Here is a 20,294-nt window from a genome sequence, read left to right on the forward strand (position 1 = left end):
CTATATTCTCAAAATAACTACACAAAAATTAAAAAAAAAATAAGAATAGAAAAGAAAACAGACAGCTTTGAAGAAAGTAAGGGACTTAACAAATTAGTAAAAAGAATTGGAACTTCTACTAGTTCTTAGGGTGGGCAAATATGTTGATTTTTCCTGGACAGCATGCTTCCTTCCCAGGAGACCTCATCAAGAGTAGAGAACAGAAACTTATTCTTCCTCCAAAACACTTATTTGGACTCAGATTTGGTTAATTATCTCATGCTTCACCTGGCCTGTGTCCACTTGTTTTAGGAACGATGTGATCCCCTGCCTTCCTATCAGTCTCCTTCCAATTGCAAGCTAGGTCTGCACCTTGTGGAAGCAATCTGGTGAATGCAATCAAGCAAGGAGTCATTTCAGTTAAAATATAATATGGGTAATTTTATATCATTACCATGTGCTCCCCCCCCCCCGGTGAAATTTTAATTCTCCACTGGGATAAAGAATTTGTAATAATATCACAGTTGAAAATGGGAAAAAAGAAACTTCCGGACCTGGGGGCTTAAACATGGACGTGCACCTGAGAAACCTCCGGATCGTGGGCCTAAACATGGACACCTGAGGCGCTCCGGAACCTAGAGCCTAAACATGGATGCTGAGGAACTTCTGGATATAGGGGCTTAAACATGGACATGCGCTTGAGGAACTTCCAGATCCAGGGGCCTAAACATGGAGGACTGAGGAATTTCTGGATCCAAGGGCCCAAAGATGGATGTGCACCTGAGGAATTTACGGGTCTGTGGGCCTAAATATGGATGTGCGCCTCAGGGACTTCCGGATCCAGGGGCCTAAACATGGATGCCTGAGACATTCCAGATTCTGGGGCCTAAACATGGATGCCTGAGGCACTTCTGGATCCTAGAGCCTAAACATGGATGCTGAGGAACTTCCGGACCCAGGGGCTTAAACATGCATGTGCACCTGAGGAACCTCCCGATCTGGGACGCCTGAGGAATATGGACACCTGAGGAACTTCTGGATCCGGGGGCCTAAACATGGACACCTGAGGAATTTCCGGACCCTAGAGCCTAAATATGGATGTGCACCTGAGGCACTTCTGGATGCTATGGCCTAAACATGGATGTGCACCCAAGAGCTCCCGGATCCGGGGGCCTAAACATGGACACTTGAGGCACTTCCAGATCCGAGAGCCTAAACATGGACGTGACCCTGGAACTTCTGGGTCCTTGTGCCTATAAAGGGCAGGGCGTGACTCTCAGGAAGGACGTGGCCCATGAAGGAGAGCTGAGTATGGGGCCTGTTGGGGGGCAGACAGAGCTGTCACACTCTGAACTTAAATGTGTCAGTGGCCTCACTTCCTGGCCTTCCCCTGCGTGTCACTTCCTCCCCTTCCAGGCGGTGTTGGGAGGAAGTGAGACCAGGCGCAGGGGCCAGGCCACTGTCGTTCTCCTCACTTAGCCAGGCGCCCAGCCTGGCTGGGGATGGGGACGTCTTTTGACCCTAGCTGCCTCCTACATCCCTGCCCTAGGACCTCAGGGACCACAGGCGGGGAGTCCTTGATATGATTCTCCCCTGGCCGTTGACCCTCAGCCCCGGGGTCTGCCCAGGGAGAGCTCTGTCTCCCAGAGGGTCAGGGGGCCCCTGTGACCTGCTGCTCCTTACCCACCGTCATCCTGGGTGAGCAAAGGTCAGGACACCAGACACTACTTAGAGTGACATCTCCTGGATGGGCGGCTGGAGACTTTGCCTCTGTCTCCAGGCCTCAGACACCGGATGATCCCTCCCAGAGACAGAAAATAACCCCACACTGGCCAAGACTTATTTTTAAGCTTTGGATTCTGAAATTTTCCTGCTGCCACCTTCTTTGTGAAGCCAGTTTTTCAACAGAGACAATATTCCAGGGGGAAAACAACAACAACAACAACAACAACATGGAGTCAATCTAACCAAGCTGACACATCTGGTCCTCCAAGAGAAATCTGGATTGGAGGGAGAACAGCTGTTCACAACTGGCAAAATAGTGAACTTCCCTTGTCCTTATTTTGTGTAAGCAAAATAAATAATCTGATGTTAACTCATCAAATTATTTTTGATGAGTGCTTGGCTCATGGGAAAACTGATTCTGTTTTATGGAATGAAGTGTTACCTGATTTTAAAATTAAAAATGAAGCCAATTAGGATTGTTAAATTACACTGTCACAATTCTCTTCTTTGATAACAGAAATAAATAAACCTTTAAAAAAAGAAAATAGGAAAAAAGATTGATTCTACAGTGATTCACCAGCTAAAATGGGACAGAACAAGGAGGATGGAGGAAGAGCTTCCACTTTGTGACACTTACTATATTTCAGCTACTGTGCTAAACATGTCACATATTTGTGTCTCAATCTTTTTTTTGTGTGGGGGAATATCTAGGATTGAACTCAGGGGCACTCAACCACTGAGCCACATCCCCAGCCCTATTTTGTATTTTATTTAGAGACAGGGTCTCACTGAGTTGCTTAGCTCCTCACTTTTGTGAGGCTGGCTTTGAACTTGCCATCCTCCTGACTCAGCTGCTGGGATTATAGGCTTGTGCCACCGTGCCTGGCTAATTTGTTCTTAATTCATTAGATTTTGTATTTTTTTTATATCAATGAAGAAGTTAACCTTGATGACAAACTAGATAACTTGAACATTAAACTTGATCCTTACTACTTATTGTAAACAGTTGTGAACTAAACTCCCTGTATTGCTGTCATGTAAAGGAGTGAGAACCAGGAGAAATGACTATTTTATTTGACTTAGGGGTTAGACATAGTTTTGTTGCTGTGACTAAAATACCTGACAAGAACAACTTAGAGGAGGAAAATTTTACTTTGGGATCATGGTTTCAGAGATCTCAGTTCATGGTTGGTGAGACTGAGTGTCACGGTCCAAGGGCATGGTGGAGGAAATCTTTCGGTCCTAGTAGCCAGAAAGCAGAGAGAAAAGGAAGAAGGGGATGCAGAGAAGATGCACCCTTCTAGAACACACCCCCTCCCCAGTGACCTACTTCCTCCAGCCATGCCCCGCCTGCCTATAGTTACCACCCAGTTGTTCCATTCAAATTATTAATCCATCAATGTACTAATCCATGATTAGGTTGCAACTCTCATAATCTAACCATTTCACCTCTAAATATTCTTGTGTTGTCTATCACATTAGCTTAATGGAGGACAACTCAGAACTAATCCATAACATTTGGTTTTGGCTTCTTAAACATAAGTTGCCACATTTGTTCTCTTCAACTTATGCCCTTATGGCATACGTTTTTATATCAATCGGTATAAATTAATGTTTGTTAGCTTGTAATCTGAAATGGCTACTCCCCATGTGACAGAAAATACTCCTAGATCTTGCAGGAAAGACCTGTTTACAGCAAGCAGCAAGCTTTACCAAGCCAATCTAGTAGTGATTAGCTTATGTTGATACCATTGCTCTCTCTCTGCTCTCATAGGTAACTTCAATCTGTCTTCAAGATAACCGAGAACATTGGAGAAGTTTCTGTCTTAATGTTCCTGTACCATCATCCTTTGATGAAGACTTTTACATTTCATCCCAAACCTATGTAGTCTGGTGGTATGATGAGAAGGCAATTTGGAGACCAGAGAAAAAGAATACACATCAAACAAAAAAATTCTATGCTGGCATTTGGAAGATAGGCAGCCAGGGTGTGAATCTCCTTTTTTGTTCTTGATGACCTGTGTGACATGAGACATTTTAGTTGTCATTTTTTTTTTCATCTTTAAAATAAAGATCAACAGAGTCTGTCTCATGGGGTGAATGTGATAGTTCATACAGAAAAACATAGTGCCCAACACATAACAAGAGTTGAATAAATACTAGTTATTGTGACTAGACACTCTTCCCTCTGCCATATCTTGCTACTTGGGCAGAATCCCTCAAACTCTCTAGCTTCTGATTCTTCTCCAATCTGTAAAATGAAGAAAAAGACTCGACAAGAGAGTATATAAAAACTTTTTCAGCTCCAATTTTCTATGAATTCTTATCATTCTGTATATTCATAGCACAGATAGTTGGCACTCACCAAATACTCTCTATGCTCCTCTATGATTTTCAGCATTGTAGTTAGGTTGGGAGCTTATAACTAGCTCTAACCAATGGAAATGTGAATGTAAATAATATGCTACTCTGGGTCCGAGGTAGTGTGAGTTGAGCCAGTATGAATTGTGAATTCACCTCATATCCCCCACCACCTCTCTCTTTCTCTCATTGGTGAATCTGGAAGCAAATAATTTTGAAATAACATTTTGCATTACAGAAGCAGCCTGGATCTCTTTGCAATACCATTGGAAGAAAACTGCCTCACCTGCATTAGGCTTGTGATAAGAGCAAGAAATAATTCTTTGTACTATTAAACAAACGAGATTTTTAAAATTTGACTATCAGAGCAGCTGGTGGTTATTTACTCTGACTTTTATAGAACTTGAGTTCCTCCAAACCGCACTTTAAAACTTTTTATGCAGGCAAATTTTTAAAAAATGAAAATATAAAGAAAATTTTTGCAGAGACAGGGGGGAGGAAAAGGAAAAGTAATTAAAAATCAATGTATGGACTAAAGAACATGTGTGAAAACATGGAAGAAGCCAAGAAGCCAAACACAGCATTAGTTTATGTGAAGCTCCAGGCTTTTCTGGAAATTGCTAGATGCCACCCTCTATTCATCATTTTGCTTCCTGGTTTATTTTACTGCACACCCTGAAGGGCTCTATTTCTTAAGCCAGGAATTCCACTACCTGTTTTTACAGCACCTTACCATTTCTTCTGGTATGTCACCAGGCATTGTAAAATTCTTGAAGCATAATTAATTTCATTACAATTACACTAATTATAAGAAGAAAAACATTTCATACCAGAGGCATACAATATTTGACTCCACTGCCACACAGAATTATTATAAACACCAAAGTAAATACCAGAGGTTGAAATCTAAGATGTGCTGTGCAATACGGTAAGGTTTATGATTTGATGATGGAAGAAGCAGAATATTACAAAGGCATAAGTACTCTTGAAAGAGCCTGAATATCTGACATAGACAACCTATATTTTTAAAAGAGAGGGGACATGAAAGTCAAAATGCAAATTATGGCTAGAGATTTATATAGGACCTTATAAAAGTGGAGCCAGCTTTATTCTGCACAATGTAGCCCATTTCCCTAATTATTACTATTATTTTTTTTAAGTACCTTGTGCAGTGGTGAACACTTGTTAATTCCAGCTCTTTGGGAGGCTAAGGCAGGAGGATCACAAAGTTCATGTCCAACCTGGGCAACTAAGGGAGATCTTGTCTCAAAATAAAATTTTAAAAAGGACCGGGGATGTACCTTACTGATAGAGCACTTTCCTAGCATGTGCAAAACCCTGAATTCAATCTCCTGTACCAGAAAAAAAAAACATTCAATTAATTAAAAAGTTACTTAGCTTAATATATCAAGAAAAAAAGCACCTTCTCAAAATAACTGAAATTGTAATATCAGCGAGAATGTGTTTCTCAGCAGTTACATATGTACACATCTCTGAATAGTTAGGAAAACAGATTCCTTGAGTTTGTAGCCTTGTTTTCTTTGTGGGGGGTGGGTGGGTAACAGGGATTGAACTTAGGGAAACTTGATCACTGAGCCACATCCCCCACCCTATTTTGGGTCTCATTGAGTTGTTTAACACACCTCACTTTTGCTGAATCTGGCTTTGAACTCGTGATCCTCCACCTCAGTCTCCCAAGCTGCTGAGATTACTGGCATACGCCACTGCGCCAAGTTGTATCCTTGTTTTTTAATAAGAAACTGAGTTTGGTAAATAGATATGGATGTCGTTCTATTCATAATGATTGATTTAAATGTGAAATTTTACAAATAAATAAATGCCAGTGATTCTGTTGGCATCTCTGTGTCTGAGATGGATTTATCCAAACCACTTATGAGTCAAATGACATGGTAGAACAGGGATCATTGCAGCATAACAAACAAGATAGCTGAAAATCTCAGAGGATGGCTATTGACTTAATCCAAACAAATTATCTCCTGCTTCCATCGGCTGTTGCCAAGTCTCAGCAAAGTGCTAAGAATAAATAAAGCACAAGAGCGGAAAAGGGTCTGCTTGGCTTTCTGTTTGTGATTGTTCAAGCAGATGAATGTTAGAACGGTGAGCCCATCTCTGCCAACTGCATGGAAGCCATCAGATCATTGACGTCAATGCTATGAAAGCTGTCGTGCCTCACAAGATAAAAGGGAAAAGTACACGGTGTAATGAGCATGAGGCTTGAAGCAATGAATCAGGCCATTGGGGCAGAATGAGGCTTCCCTAGATAACAATCTCCATCCAATGATGCCTTCCTTGGACCCTAGAGAGTGTGTTTTCTCAAAGGGGCGATCACTTGAGAACTTAGTAGATGATACGAAGAGACACTTAGCAGTATCACAACACATCAAAAAAGCAATGATGCACAAATCTTCTGAGCCTTTGTGCTAAGAATATTCTGTAATTCACAGGTGGCGCGCTTCTCCAAAGTCTGGCTAACAGTTGGCTATTTCATCCCAATTTCAAGCTATATGCTGAACCTATTATGATAGAGGAGAGGAAAAAAAAAAAGAAGAAGCAACAATCTTTACAGTTATCAGTGACTGTAGATTAGACATTAACTGTCCACTAAATGAAGGCTATAATATTGGTACACTGAGTAGCATTTTTGCTCTTCACTTAATGTTTTGCAACCAATGAAGGAATCACCATAAAGAGGGGTAGAGAAAAGGGGAAGGGGTGAGCAGAATGAAGTGTGAGTTGGGGGATTAGAGGAAGGACGAAGTGCACAAAGGAAATCAACAGTGCTGGGAGCACCAGAGGTTGCATTTCAATAATTCAGGCTTCTGTTGACCACAGATTCTGTGAGTGGAACAGTGAAGCCTTGTCAGCAAATTGGACTTCCCTCTCCTACACACACACACACACACACACACACGCACACACTCCTGAAATATATTTAAAATGTGTCTCTGTTCCATTTATAAAAACTCAATCTTTTCAAGCCAGAAAAAGATTCTCAACACAGCCTAAGACCCCAGGTATGTTCACTATCAGGTATGAGCACACTGCTTGATAGATACTTGGACATAAATTCTGTGATGGCTGGGCAGAGCTCAGTGACATTCCTATTTGGCTCAACAGGCTTAGGATTTATTTATTTTCATTAATTCTGAAGTCCATAGTTTTTTTTCCAGATTTAATTTCCTTCTTGCTGAATAAAACTGTTTTTTGAGTCTAAATATTAATTTACAAGCAGCATTAGTTTTCTACTACCATATTTCATTCTTCTGCAGGCAAATAACTGGTGTCCAGTATTATTTAAAAGACTATGCTTTCCTCCATTTATTTATTTTTTTAAAAACATTTATCAAAAGTCAATCAACTATAAATGTGAGGTTTTATTTTTGGACTCTTACTTCTATATATCATCTTTACAACAGTACCATACTGTCTTGATTACTCTAACTTGACACTAAGTTGTGAAGTTGAGAAGACTAGAGTCCTCCAAGTTTGTTCTTTTTCAAGATAATTTCATTCTGGTATCCTTGAATTCTGGTATGAATTTTAGGTTCAGCTTGTAGATTTCTGCAAAGAAACGAGGTGGGAAATTGAAAGGGAGGGCAATGGATCTGTAAATCAGTTCAGGAAGTATTGCCATTTTGCCAATATCAAGCGTTGTATATCTCTTATTTTAGTCTTCATTATTTCCAACAACATTTTGTAGATTTCAGAATAGTTTGTTTTGCCAATTTTGTTCATTTTTTTCCAGACCAAATTTTTATTTCACTGATGTTTATCTATTTTAACCTCTATTTTATTCATTTCTGCTATAGTATTTATTGTTTCCTTTTTTATTTTTTTTGCTTCAGGTTTTTAAATTTTAACTCCTCAGTGTCTTGGAGTGGAAAGTAAGGTTGTTGATTTCTGATATATCTTATTTATTAATATAGGCTTTCACTGCATCCCATAAGTTTTGGTAGGCTGTACTTTAATTTTCATTTGTCTGAAAATTCTAATTTTAAAGTTTCTCTTTAATTCATTGGTTTTTTTGAGAGTATGTTGTTTTACTTCCACTTATTTGTGGATTGTATACATTTCTTTTTGATGCTGCTTTCTATTTACATCATAGTTGGAGAACATACTTTGTATGATAGCAATTGTTTTGAATTTAATAAGACTTGTTTTATGGTGTAGCATATGGTCTATCCTTAGGAATGTTCCATGTGAACATGAGAAAAATATGTGTTCTTCTATTGTTGCATAGTGTTTACAGATGCCTAGCAGGTCTAGTTAGTATATAGCAAGCATTTAAATTTTATGTGAACTCACTGATCTTCTGCCTAAAATTGTGAATGCCAAATCATTAAATTCCTTAAGCAAATTTCAAGTTAAGACTTTTCTAACATCTGCTTATATATATTATTCAGATCCTGGTCTTTCTCTGAAGTTAGTAGTTGCCTAAAATTGGGCTATTATTTTACCAAAATGAGAAAGAAAACATAAGCTATCCTTTTCATAATCCAGTCTTGTGAATGAAAAAGAAGAAAAGCCCAAACTTGTATTTTAAGAAAGCTGATTTTCAGCAGCAAATGCAGTAGAAGGCAATAAATAATTAAAATTGGAGCTGAAATCAATGAAATCGAAACAAAAAAAAAACAATTTTAAAAAATTGGCAAAACTAAAAGCTGGCTCTTTGAAAAAATAAATAAGATTGACTGACCCTTAGCCATGCTAATGAAGAGAAGAATAGAGAACCCAAATTACTAGCATATGGGATGAAAAAGGCAATATCACAACAGACACTACAGAAATACAGAAGATAATTAGAAATTACTTTGAAATCTTATACGCTAATAAAATAGAAGATAGTGAAGGCATCGATAAATTTCTTAAGTCATATGATCTGCCCAGATTGAGTCAGGAAGATATACACAACTTAAACAGACCAATATCAAGTGAGGAAATAGAAGAAGCCATCAAAAGATTACCAACCAAGAAAAGCCCAAGACCAGATGGACATACAGCCAAGTTTTACAAGACCTTTAAAGAAGAACTAATTCCAATGTTCTACAATCTATTTCAGGAAATAGAAAAAGAGGGAGTACTTCCAAATTCATTCTACGAGGCCAATATCACCCTGATTCCAAAACCAGACAAAGCCACCTCAAAGAAATAAAACTTCAGACCAATATCTCTACAGAATATAGACGCAAAAATCCTCAATAAAATTCTGGCAAATTGGATACAAAAACATATCAAAAAGATCGTGCAGCATGATCAAGTGGGATTCATCCTCGGGATGCAAGGTTGGTTCAACATATGGAAATCAATAAATGTAATTCATCACATCAATAGACTTAAAGATAAGAACCATATGATCATTTTGATAGATGCAGAAAAAGCATTTGACAAAATACAGCACCACTTTATGTTCAAAACACTAGAAAAACTAGGAGTAACAAGAACTTACCTCAACATTGTAAAAGCTGTCTACGCTAAGCCTCAGGACAGCATCATTCTAAACTGAGAAAAACTGAAGGCATTCCCTTTAAAATCTGGAACAAGACAGGGATGCCCTCTCTCACTACTTCTATTCAACATAGTTCTTGAAACACTGGCCCAAGCAATTAGATAGATTAAAAAAATTAAAGGAATAACTATATGAAAAGAAGAACTTAAACTAGCACTATTTGCTGATGATATGATTCTATACCTAGAAGACCCAAAAAACTCTACCTAGAAACTTCTAGAACTAGTAGACAAATTCAGCAAAGTGGCAAGATATAAAATCAACAGCCATAAATCAAAAGCATTTCTGTGTTAGAGTCTGTAAACAAGTCAAAATAACACCTGGCATTTTGCCAGGGGAATGTTAAAGTTCGTAAACAAGTCTGGATGGTGCCTGGCAAAATGCCAGAGGGAGTGGTTTGAGAAGTAACAAAAGCGAGCCATTAAGTGTGGAGATTCCTTATTGTTTGACTGATGTATCTAGTTTATGCTAATTAGATAAGCTGTGTGGAATGTATAAATACTGCTCCTGTCCTGGAAAAAACGGCTCCTACTCCTGCTGTATCAACGTACACAAGTTATTCGTCACCCCCCAGTTATTTTGCCCAGCCAGCCGGCCCAGCCAGCCGGACTGCAGCATTTTTGTTTATCAATGACAAATCCTCTGAAAAGGAAATGAGAAAAACTACTCCATTCACAATATCCTCAAAAAATATATATATAAATAAATAAAGTACTTGGGAATCAACCTAACAAAAGAGGTGAAAGATCTTTACAATGAAAACTATAGAACCCTAAAGAGAGAAATAGAAGAAGACCTTAGAAGATGTAAAGTTCTACCTTGCTCATGGATAGGCAGAATTAATATTATTAAAATGACTATACTACCAAAAGCACTATACAGGTTCAATGCAATTCTGATCAAAATCCCAATGGAATTCCTCATAGAAATAGAAAAAACAATCATGAAATTCATCTGGAAAAATAAGAGACCCAGAATAGCTAAAGCAATTCTAAGCAGGAAGAGTAAAACAGGTGGTATCACTATACAAGACCTTAAACTATACTACAGAGCAATAGTAACAAAACCAGCATGATACTGGCACCCAAACAGGCTAGTAGACCAATGGTACAGAATAGAGGACACAGAGACTAATCCACAAAATTACAACTATTTTATATTAGACAAAGATGCCAAAACCATGCACTGGAGAAAGGATAGCATCTTCAACAAATGGTGCTGGGAAAACTGGAAATCCATATGCAACGAAATGAAATTGAATCTCTATCTCTCACCATGCACAAAAGTTAACTCAAAATGGATCAAGGATCTAAGGATTAAATCAGAGACTCTGCATCTAATAGAAGAAAAAGTAGGCCCTAATTTTCATCACATGGGGCTAGGCCCCAACTTCCTTAATAAGACACCTATAGCACAAGAATTAAAACTAAGAATCAACACATGGGATGGATTCAAGCTAAAAAGTTTTTTCTCAGCAAAAGAAATAATATGTGAGGTGAATAGAGAGCCTACATCCTGGGAATAAATTTTTACCCCTCACCCATCAGATAAAACTCTAATCTCTAGGATGTATAAAGAGCTAAACAAGATAAGCACCAAAAACCCCAAATAATCTAATCAATAAATGGTCCAAGGACACTTCTCAGAAGAGGATATACAATCAATCAACAAATACATGAAAAAAATGCTCATCATCTCTAGCAATCAGAGAAATGCAAATTAAAACTACTCTAAGATACCATCTCATTCCAGTAAGAGTGGCAGCCATTATGAAGACAAACAACAACAAGTTCTGGCGAAGATGTGGGGGAAAAGGTACACTCATATACTACTGGTGGGACTGCAAATTGGTGCAGCCAATTTGGAAAGCAGTATGGAGATTCCTTGGAAAACTGGTAATGGAACCACCATTTGACCCAGCTATTCCTCTTTTCGGACTATACCCAAAGGACCTAAAAACAGCATATTACATGGACATAGCCACATCAATGTTTATAGCAGCACAATTCACAATAGCTAAACTGTGGAGCCAAACTAGATGTCCTTAAGTGGATGAATGGATAAAAAAATGTGGCATTTATACACAATGGAATGTTACTCAGCAATAAAAAATAAGATCATGGCATTTGCGGGGAAATGGATGCCATTACAGAAGATTATGCTAAGTGAAGTTAGCCAATCCCAAAAAACAGAGGCCGAATGTCTTCTCTGATATAAGGGGGGTGTGACTCAAAATGGAGTTGGGAGGGAGAGCAAAGGAGGAAGATTACTTCTAGATAGGGAATAGGGGTGGGCCGGAAAGGGAGGGAGAAGGGGAATAGCATGGATGGTAAAAGGAAACCCTCATCATTATACAAAATACATGTATGAAGATGTGGGAAAAAATTTAAAAGTTAAAAAAAAAGAAAGCTGATTGTTGTTTCAACCATCCTTAGACCCTCAAGATCAAGCATTATTTGAAAAGTTGGCTTGTGTACATAGGAATCCAGAATTCAGAATCTGGGAAGAGGATCAAACACATTACCCCTGACAAACATTGCCACACAGAAATCTGGTGGTCTTCTGGAGAAGGAGCCTCCACTTTTCCCCCCTAAAGTGACTTCATTAATTAGACTAAGGTATAGCCACACCTAAGTAAAGGACTAGAGCAAACTTTTCACCACAAATGTAACTTTCAAAAATTTACTTCTTCTATGTCTCATGTGTCAGTGGAATCCTGAAAGGATTTTGGTTTTTGTCTTCTAACAAAACAAAACAAAACAAAACAAACAAAAAATCTACATGTATATTAAACAACAAATTTTTTTGCTTATTGTTAATCCAGACTGCAAATGATTTATTAGCAGCAAATTTTATGAACTAATACAATTTGTTATCAGGACTTTAAGGCTACCAATAACCAAGATTGAGTAAGAATCTAGTCCCTTAGAACACAGAACTTTGGGTTGCTTAATATTGTGTATGACATTAGCAATATTAAAATCCTGGTGGTAAGTTTCACCCATTCAAGTTAAATGTGATAACCACCTGACTTTTGCCTTGAGAGTAACATATGGCTCAGAACTTTTGTCCAAGGATCTCTATGATGTCACCAATGGTCAAATTATATTAAAATTTTGGCAAATGGTCTTTGCCTGCTGGTCAACACATATTGTTTAAAAGCTCTGGTCAACTACCTGGTTTCCAAACTGTCTGCCAAGGCAAACCAGATTACTGCAAGAAATTTGCAAGGTTGCTGCAGGATATTTAAAATTTTCTAGGAAAACAGAGACATCACTCTGATACCATATAAACTATTTTACTACTAAGTTGGATCTAAATGTTTAATAAACAGAACTGTTAGGAATTTCTTTTGGCTCAGGAACACCATGAAAAAAAAAAACTCACTGAAACATTGTTATCTCAGAAGGCTTTTCTTGGAAAGTTTTTTTCTTCATCATTTTCTGTATTATATTTAAATTTCTATTTTATTGAAACATAATATAAGGAAAATATGCAAAACCTAAGTGTACGGAGACCAGTTCTTTACTGTGGAGCCACCCACGTGATCATTCACCAGATAAAATTACAGAAGTTACTCCAGAAGTCCCCAAACTCACTTCCATCCTTCATGCACTTATGTCAACCAGTTTTGACTGGTTTTGATATTGAGAAGAACAGAATTATATAAAAGTGTACAGCTTGGGGCTTAGTTTCTTTCGCAGTGTCTCTTCTTGTCAAATAGATAAGGTGTTTTGGGGATGAAGCATGTAAAATTGTCTGAATCCTTCTTCATAGCTTCAGCACAAATTACTGTCAAGGAACCAGGTTCCATCAAGCGCATTCACATGGATGCACATTCACGTCTCACAAAGGCAATGTGGGAAGTATCCCCATCATCCTTACCTCACTTTCAAGGTAACGGAACTGAGGCAGAGGGGAACTTATAGCCAGCTATGAGTGGAGGTAGAACAGAATTTCATACTCCCTCCTCTGAAGCTAGACCCCCCTACCAGATAGCAAAGAATACGTTCAGGTTCTGCCTCCTCAATGAAAACAAAACAAACAAACAAACAAATCAGGCTGGTCTTCTATGGCCTAGTGTGATGCCCCGTGATTTCACCTTTTGGTTTAGAAAATGTATCTTGCCTCCATGGCTAAGAGGGGACACTTCTTGTGGAATCTCCTTTGACTTGTACTGATGGAGAGCAAAGTTTAGGAAACCTTGACCTCTGAGTATGTTTGTTTGTTTGTTTCTTTGTTTTTTCCAGCCTCCTGTAGTCTGATGTTCCATGACTCTCAAAAGCAAAAAAAAAAAAAGCATCATAGACCCATGTCCTTAAGGTACTGCCCTTGTTAACTTCCTTCATTCCTTCTCTCCATCCTCCCTTCCTGTCTTCCACTAAGTGCTTATTGAAAGTCCACTATTATGGGTACTTATTAATCAGTACCTCTGACTAGCAAAGTAGGGTCATTTGTAAACAAAAAAAATCCCAAGTGCAATAAGTATTAAATGCTTTTGAAGTGAACCTGGCCCCAATTAAGGGATAAATGTTTGATCAATAAATCAATGTGTAGGTGAATGGTTAAACATTGAGATGAACTGATTGGCCTTTAAGATTGTAACTCTGAGGTTCTTACCATAGCAGGGTAACTGCTCCTTTCTTCCGATTCCTGCTCTCTAGTCCTATATTGATGTGAGTGAAAAAATGTTGAGGAAGAATTAGGCTCAATCTGTCAGTCAAAAAACTTCATAAGAAAATCAATTAAGTAGCTCAAAATCATTTCTGTACTTTCAGGGAAAAAAAGAAAGCAGCTGTCTGATGATATTTTTAATTGAATTCAGGAGCTATTACCTACGAGAACCTTTAATTTATTCTTACCCAGTCAATCGAAAACAATTTAAGCAAAGCAGAATCTGTTTTCTTCTAACTTGCAACTGAGCTGAAGGCTGTCATGCCAATTTCCACCCAGTGTGAATTTCAGCAGCTGAATGATAAACACAAGTAAAAGAAACCCTTTTCCAGAATGCCAGCAGGACTGTTTTAACCTAGCTTATGCTACTAGGCAACAATCTAAGAAAACCAATATTCTGTTGCTAATTACCCATCTAAAAGGTAGAGAGGAAATTAGAGGGAAAAAAAAGCAATCTTCTCAATAATTCCCCCATTACCCCTATCCTGAATCCTCCCTTACCAAGGAAAGGGTGAACAGAGAAGTTTCTGAGGATCCCAGTATTCATTCAAGTGGGAAGAGATTGCCTCCCTAAAGGAATGGGCTTAGCAATTCCATGCAAAAATTTTACCTCCATATAGTTATTTACAAATGCACACTAGGGGGTTAAAGTGACAGAGGAAGTGGGAAGTGGTGGGATTGCAACCCCAAACTGCTGTCAGTAGGGCAAGCCACAGGGCAACCTGGTCTCTCCTGGTCATTCATTCATTGTAGGTGAACAAAGCAGAAAAGTTTACAGTCTGATGTGGAGGTCAGATGGGAAATAAGAAAACAAATGAACAAGATGATCAAAAATAATTGCACCTTAAAGAAAATTCCTGAGAGGACCTGACAGAGAGTATCTAGAGAAGTTGTATTATCAGGGAAGTTAGGAAAGGACTCCCAGAGAGCTCTTCTGGTGTAAGTTTTACATGGTTGTAAATGTTCTCTGCGCCCCATTTACAATGGGCCTAACCACTGACCTGTTGTACAGGCTAATTCAGACTCCCGCCATCTAGAAACTTTTCTAGTCAACTCACGAAGAGTCCATGGAAAGGAAAGGAGGGTAAGGAAATGAGATCAAAGCTTAACACAATGACAGAGATGAGCCAACACAAAAGTAAAAGGAGAAAATGTACTTCCCCGCTCTGTGACCATAAGGTAGATGATAGAGAAGCTGAGAACAGCAAGAACATTAAAGAACAAATGGACTTCAAAAATCCAAAGCTTCCACTCATCAAAGACACTGTTTAAGAATTGAAATAGTAAACTACAGACAGGACAAAATATTCAATATATGTCCAAAATACTGCACACACATATACCTATATACATACACATAAGTATGTATGTGAGTATATAATATATATATATATATATATATATATATATATATATATATATATATATATATTTGTGTGAATGTGTGTTTACAAACAGCAAATGGTATAACTTATGATGGGTCAGCATAATTATGTTTTGATTTTACAATGGTACAAATATGATATGCATTCAGTAGAGGCCATACGTCATAGTTTGAATTTTGATAATTTCTCTGGCTGGAAATATATAGTTCAACATACACTCAATGCTGGGCAGTTGTGGCCAGCCACAGCTCCCAGGCAGCCACAGAATCACCAGGGGAACAACCGATACTGTACATTGTACTGTGTGGATAAGCTATGATGTTTGGTAGATTAAATGATTAAATGTATTTTAATTTACAATGTTTTCAACTTATGATAGATTTATCAGAATGTATCCCCTAGAAGGAGCACACTTTATTGTTTGTAAATAACAATAAAGTTAATTTGAACTCAGTAAAGTTGATTTTTTGACACTGATTTCTTTCAAGAAGTAATCTTGATGTTTGCTCATAGTACTTGTGTATGAGGTGTTCCTGAGATCAATTCACAAGATTTAAGATTAGAAAGCTAGACAGACATATAGCTAGTGTAATAACCATGGCCCTTAAATACACTCTGATATAGTTTTGCCAAGTTTACCATACCAGTGTTGAGGAATGCTCTGTGAAAAAGATGCTTTTATGGTTCAGTAGATTATAGAAACACTGAATATTCTATCTATAGATTTCACATTATACCTAAATAGAAACATGGTTATAAAATTCGTGCAGTAAATAATTTCATTTTTGCTGGCCTACTTTATTTGAGCAAGGAATAGCCAATGGGGCACATTTAGAGAAATGCTGAATTATAGTTCATGAATGCAAATCTGGAAGGCAGTTTCTAACTTAATTCTTTTTCAAGTTTTTAATTCTATATGTGTCTGTATGTATTTTAAATTTTAAATCTCAAAGAGTGATTTAATATGTCATATTTTCCACATGTGTTTGAGCATGGTATTCTTTTCCCAGCTGCATCTTTTAAAATTGGTTTTTATTCCATTTTCTTCCAGGAACAGTTCCTAGAGATCTTCCAAAGAATTTGGACCATGACCTTATCCTTATAAGGATAAGGTCAAATGGCAAAAACAGAATTGTCAGTTTTCAACAGACTCAAACTAGTTTAAAAGAAATGAACAATAATATAGAATTTCAATTCACTAAGTTCTTGACAGTCAAGATTGATGAGACGTAACATTATGGGACTTAAAAAAAATCTATTAGTTCAGTGTATATGTCCTGTGGAGGATGGGTAAGATCAGGTATTGGAGTTTTCATTCACTGAGAATAAACTCCACCAAAAGTATATTGTTGCTGCATCAAAAACCAGTTCAACCCTAGTCTATACTGTTGAGAGAAAGGTTTCAAGTATAATAAAAGAGACATTGTAGCTAAGTATTACTGTAAACATATATAAGATAATGAAAGCTCTGAGAATGATGTTAACAAATGGGGTGCAAAATCTGAGGAAAAGAATACTCAGGCATTAATGTCATTGGCTTCCAAAAATGTGGGGAAATTTCATGGAATTTCATTTAGGCATCTCAATTGCCAGCTTTTAGTCTCATTTTAAAAAATCTCTTGTTGTACCTAACCAGGGATGTCTTAATCAAAGGATAAATATGTTCATAAAACCTAGAACTGGTAGGAGGATCAGGTTCAGTAAAGATAGAAGAGGCTCTGGGACAAGAGTGCCTGAAGACACCAACTGGTCCCCACACCCCTGCCACTGTCCATAATGATGACCCCATGGCTCTTGCAGTAGCAGCACTCACTCAAGATTTGAAACCTCATCATAGAATACTTAATGAGTTGAATCTAAATCAAATATCTGGCTTTGGTTTTAAAAGGAGAGAGAGAGAGAGAGAGAGAGAGAGAGAGAGAGAGAGAGAGAGAGAGAGAGAGAGAGAAACATCTTTTGTGCACCTCTTCCTCCAAGACAAAATATAATGGGGTGTTCCCCAAAGGGAAATTCTTCCTCCAAGACAAAATACAATGGGGTGTTCCCCAAAGGGAAATTGGGGTCTTGATTGAGATAGCATAACTACTAAATGTCAAGTGAAGAAATTAGAAGGGGTTAGTTTTATTTTAACTCCTTCTAGAGGAAGATAGAGTAAAGACAGTGTCTTAGCATAAAGAACTTAGTTTTTCCTGCACCAAAAGGAAATAAAACCCTTTATTAGAGGGAGAACACTGGATCACCTGAAGTAGCCTGGCAAGAATGAGATGGCATTTGGTTGAGGAGGCTGTAAGCATGTCCCCAATTAGAGAAGTTTATAATAAATGAATTCTAATCCAGATTCTTCATCAGTGTTGGAAAGGCAACAATTTTTCAGACTCATTCAGTGACAACTCTGAAGTCTATAGTGGGCAAGTAAGGAGATTTGCACCTTAGAGGTTATCTATAACAGTACAATTTTATCAACATGGAAACTGAGACCTAGACAGACAAAAATGATTCCCCTCACCCTCCCACAGGCTCTCAGTGAGTATCGAGAGAAGTTACAAGACCCAGATATCTATGTTCCCAGTCCATCCTTTTTTTCACTGAGAAAATGCATTTCATAATAGAAATATAAAACCTACTGAAATCCTCCAATCTGCCCATTGTTGTTAACAAAGCTAACAACACAGGAAATGTAGTCATGTTGGGAGGGGAAGGTTGAAGGGGAGGCGAAGATAATATGAACATTCATTCAAACCTGATTTACTGTTTTGATATGACCTCTAATTTACCAACATGCCCTTGACCTTTCTGGTAATTAAAATTTTGGTGTTAAAGGAAAAGTAATATCTCTCCACTAGCAAGACCTCAGGAAAATGTCACCATGAAGTTGCAATGTTTTTCATCTGCTTAGCAAACTTTTTGACTGATGAAAAATCAATACTTCACCAATTCTTATCGCAGGTGTTGTTTGTCTCATGTCTCCTACGTCCGGATACAACCATTTAAACACAACCTTAATGAGAAAAATAACCTATGGCTGATCTGGAAATGCCTTAAATGGATTTGTAACTGAAAAGATGTTTGTTTCTTAAAGGACAAATCCATTATTTGTTGCCACTTTTTCCAAGGTTCCTGGAGAAATTAGCTTAATTATTTCTTTGGTTGCCAGAACACAGCAAATCTTCCTTTCTTGAGAAAGAAGGGCAAATGCTATTGTTCATTGGTTTCAAGAAATACCTTCATAAATCAGAATACTGAAATGGCTAGATTAAATCATTAGACACCCTTTTTTGAAAGATAGAGAATATTAATTCTTCCTCATCAATGTAGAGGCAGAATTAAAATAAGAGTTTCCTTAGAGGCTGTGTCTAAGGAATACGAAGATAAAATGTGAAAATCTCAGTCATTCAGAGACCTCATAAATAGGTCTAATAGCTGAAGCCTCCTATCTCCTTTCAAATTGATGTTGAGCATAGATTCTCTAACTGCATCCTAAAATACAGTGTCCATTAGCAGCCAGGGAAAGGTTAGAAATGACTCAGAAGCACTTATTTAAAAGAAAATCAAAAGAAAAATAAGAAAGAACATTAATGGATTGGGGGGTGGGGGGTCTATCCTTCTCTCTTTGCCATATCTATTGTGAAAACAAAGACTGCTCTCAGCAATTAGAGTGTTGACATTCCAGAACATGTTGACATCACTGTGAAGGGATGCTTAGTTATTGTGAAGGACCCTAGAAGAACCCTCTGGAAGGACTTCAATAACATCAGACTTGAACTCAGTCTCCTAGGGAAGAAAAAGAAGAGGCTCTGGTTGACAAATAACAGGACAAGAGAGAAGACGTGTCTGCAGTTCACACTATCTGTAGTCATGTGCAGATAAGCTGGGCTTCCTTACAAGACAAGGTCTGTGTGCACTCTTGTCCCCATCAATGTCATTATTCAAGAAATGGGTCTCTTGTTGAAATCTAAAATTCCTTGAGTGAAAAAAATACATCTGCAAGGTTCAGATGAGGAGAGGTGTTGCTTGTTCATTATCTCAAGCCCAGAAAGATGTGTTAATCCTTGAAAGAAATTATATTGAACTTGTTTCAAATTCAGCTGCTTTGATTTAGCAAGCCACAACAGTTAAAAACAAGGATATCAAAAAATTTTTGGCTGGCATCTATGTTTCTGAAAAAGGAACGGTTCAGCAGGCTGATGAATAAGATCTGAGTTACCCAGCTATAGAAACAAGAACCCAGACTATAAGATCAATTTGTGGTATTTGAATGATACAATAAAAGACTTCTATTGGAAAAAAAATGTCATCCAAAAATTAGAGTCTCTCATTTCTACTACTATTGCCCCCACTTATAGTCTCTGGGATCTCTAAGAGCTATTGGACAGTTTGCTGTACTGGAGTGGGACTGCCCCACCCTCTCAGAGCACCAGTTCTTTCATTTGACAGTTTATAGTCATTTTAAGTGACAACCTGTTTACCACCTTACAATTCCACAGGTAAGAGCTAGCCCTGTTCGTCCTTGGTTAACTCTATTTTCTTTAAATGGAGTGCACACTGGGCAAGTGTCTGTGCAGGCTTTTGAGCAACCAACTTCTTTCTCATTTGCATTTATTCACCTTGGAATATTGACCATGATCTTTCTTTTTACATTCCTG

At 37.9% G+C, this 20,294-nt stretch overlaps 1 pseudogene; it reads left to right on the forward strand.

Annotated features, from left to right (window-relative positions):
• The first annotated feature begins 1,197 nt into the window (after nt 1-1,197).
• On the forward strand, nt 1,198-19,843 carry LOC124077989 (large ribosomal subunit protein uL6-like; annotated as a pseudogene).
• Nucleotides 19,844-20,294: the final 451 nt, after the last annotated feature.

The sequence above is a fragment of the Marmota monax genome, unplaced genomic scaffold (assembly GCF_021218885.2).
Source record: "Marmota monax isolate L192 unplaced genomic scaffold, Marmota_monax_Labrador192_F-V1.1 WCK01_AAM20220418_F8-fsc00144, whole genome shotgun sequence".
Classification (NCBI taxonomy): Eukaryota; Metazoa; Chordata; class Mammalia; order Rodentia; family Sciuridae; genus Marmota; species Marmota monax.